The sequence below is a fragment of the Mesitornis unicolor genome, unplaced genomic scaffold (assembly GCF_000695765.1).
Source record: "Mesitornis unicolor isolate BGI_N332 unplaced genomic scaffold, ASM69576v1 scaffold9457, whole genome shotgun sequence".
Lineage (NCBI taxonomy): Eukaryota > Metazoa > Chordata > Aves > Mesitornithiformes > Mesitornithidae > Mesitornis > Mesitornis unicolor.
In genome coordinates this window covers 7,827-10,808 of record NW_010195744.1, presented here as the reverse complement: position 1 = coordinate 10,808, position 2,982 = coordinate 7,827, and positions in this window count along the sequence as shown.

Sequence of the window (2,982 nt, the reverse complement as noted above, 5' to 3'; positions counted from 1 at the left end):
CCTTCCAGGCAGGGCCATACCCTCACTGAGATGGGTACCCACTCACAAGGTCACCCGCCTGTCCTCCGTGCCTGGGCAGGTGCTGTGAACTCCATCCCATTTTGGCCACAGGCAGAACTGGAAAAGGCTTCAAGGGGCTAATGAAGACTGGCAGTGACTGGGGAGGCTGGTATTAAAGCATTGAAGTTCTACAACAGTACAGAGGACTGCACTTATCTGTCTGCCCCCAGCAAAAATTCCCAAGGAAGCCCTGCTAGCAGCCCCCTGCTAATCACCTACATCAAAGCAAACACTAATTAAAACAATTATTTAGGGAGGGATTGGGGCCAGTCCTGCTGCATTGCTGAGAGGGGACCAAGCACAGCCACAAAACAGCAGCTTTTGGGCTGCAGGACTCGGTGTGACTGGCAATGACAAGCGGCACTGGGAAGGACACGGTGGTTTTGTAACGCAGAGGGAGCGCCTGGGCCACGGTGCAGTCTGCGAGGAGGAGGAGGAGGAGGAGGAGGAGGAGGAGGAGGAGAGCTGAGCATGCAAAGGCAGCAGTAACCCAGTGCAAGTTGCTGCCCTGCACCCAGCCTTTCTCACCCTGCCCCATTTCCCATGGCTGCTCGCAGGGTGGGAGTACGGATCTTGCTCCAGGCACCCTTTATTCGGAAGTCACGCGAGCTCCTCTGTGGCGACACCCGCTCTTGGTAGCTCGGGCTGCTCCCTGCAGAGCTGCAGTGCTCGGGGTGCAGTGACCCAGGAGAAGCCCCGGAGATGGGTTTGCTCTGGAGGCGCTGAGGATGGCTAAACCCAGCATTGTTTTTTTGATGAGACCTCAGATTTGGTTGACAAAGGTAGCTGTGTCGGCATAATATGCTTAGGCTCCTGTAAGGTATTTGACATAATACTTCCTGACAGCCTGATCGGAAATTAGCCCTATACAGCACTCTGTGGGTTTAATGCAGCTAAGTGCAATGCCTTACGTTTGGGGAGGCAGAATGTAGGTCGCAACAGTGAGATGGGGCTGTGTGCCGCAGGCGGCCAGGCAAGGTCAAGGTGGCTGAGGTCCCAGGGGGACAAGTGGCACCTGTAGGTCCCGTCCTGTGGAAGGGCTGAACTTGTTGCCTAGAGGTTGCTTTGGAAATCAGACTTGGGGAATACCTTGGCTAAAGCCCCACTGGGACTCCAAGGTGCCACAAAAGAGATGGCTGGGGGTCACCAGTGTGTGAAATGCCCACCCAAGTCCCATGCTGCTCCCTGCTTTGGTGCTGCCTTTGCACTTGCTCCTGGGAGTCCCTTGCTGTGGGCTCAGCAGGAGGGGGCATCTCCTCCGCACTGGGCTTCTCCAGGCTGCCCTCCCTGCCCTTTGGCCCTTACCCTCCACCAGATGATTTTCTCTAGCAGCCTCCTCCTGCTCTTCCCCATCCTGCAGTTATGACTCTCATCAGTGTGCATGGGCTTTCCTTGCTGGAAGCACTGCCTCACACACTGTTAACGGGACTGATGGGAGCAGGATGGTCTGGAGATGATGCTCACCGGGATCAGGGCTTGTGTCCATCCACAGGAACACCCTGATTCATGGGCTTTGCTGACAGAGAGCAGAGCCAGGCTGCAAGAACCCATGTCCTGCCCACGCTACGGAGGGGGACACGTTGGCCACCTGAAGTTCTGCCTTTGGGCAGACCTGCTTTGCATGGACCCACCCTGACGATGCCAGTCCCAGCCCCATTGCTTGCACAAGTATTAGCTTAAGAGATGGCAACTGGCCCTGAAACTGCCAAGATTCTTCCTGCCTCGAGCAGCCCCTGCTCCATCTTCATCAAGGCTGTTTAAGGCCATCCAGATGGCCTAATGAACCTCATCAAAGTACAATTTGTATCGTAGTGCACAGCTATTTGAAGCATCCCAGCCCAAGGCTGGCGGTAACGCTTTGGCTGGGCCAGTGGCACGGCTGCCTCAGTTCATTGAGGAGGTGATGGATGGGGGGACTGTGCGCTGGAGCCCAGCGTGGGGAGGCTGGCCCAGTACCAGGGGTGAGGAGGGACCCAAGGGGCTTTTCATGAAGGCTGTGGGCTGGTGCTGGTTGGATGCCCCCAAGAGGTTGGCAGCTACTGGTAACAGGTTGTGTCCTTTAGGAAACAGCTGGAAAGGCCCTTTAAGCCCCTGCAGGAGCACAGGATCTGCCTTGCCAGCTGCCCTGTCCCCAGCTCACAGCCTCATCAGTTTGGCACTGGCCCTTTGCAGTCTCATGGGGCTGCTCCTCCCTGATGGCATCTTTAGCTCTTTGGGGGGATTTTGCTAAGAACTGCTTTGCTCTGCTTTGCTTTGCTTTGTGTGCTCTGGATGGGCTTCAAGGGTCCTCCTGCACCATTGCCTGCAAGGGTGGTGTGCTCCTGCCCCACTGCTGAGGAGGAAGAGGTCCTGTCCCCTGTGCTGGGACTGCTCCTGGGTTTGCAGGCAGGGTCGCAGTCCCTGAACAGATGCAATAAATAAATAAAATAGTTCTGCCCTCCAAGCAAATAAGACCCTAGCTGCTTACTTTCCTCTTTTAAAATACTACCACTAAGATGATGTATTTTTCAATTTCAGTGACAAAACCCATTTAGGGTGAGCTACTCAACTGGATATTAATTAATTCTGCTCATCAGTGTGCAGTGTCCCTCCATAGAAAATCTGCCCTCAAAAAGTGTTTCTCTCACTCAGCAACTCTGAAAAATCTATGAAAACAGATTTTTTCCCTAATTTATAGTAGCGAGAGGGGAACCTAGCTGGTCTTTTGCTGTATTATGGGGGTGCCTGCCATCCCACTCTGCAGCAGCACCTGGGGGATGCTGGCATGCTGTGGGAGCAGCGTGGGTACAAGTGACTGCAGGGGCAGATACATGAAGGGAGACTGGAGGAGCTGGAGAAGGGTGGCTTGGCCAAGTACCTGCTAAGCAGGGGTGCAATGAGCAGCGGCTGGCAAAGGTACAACCAGAGCATGGGGAGAGGTGG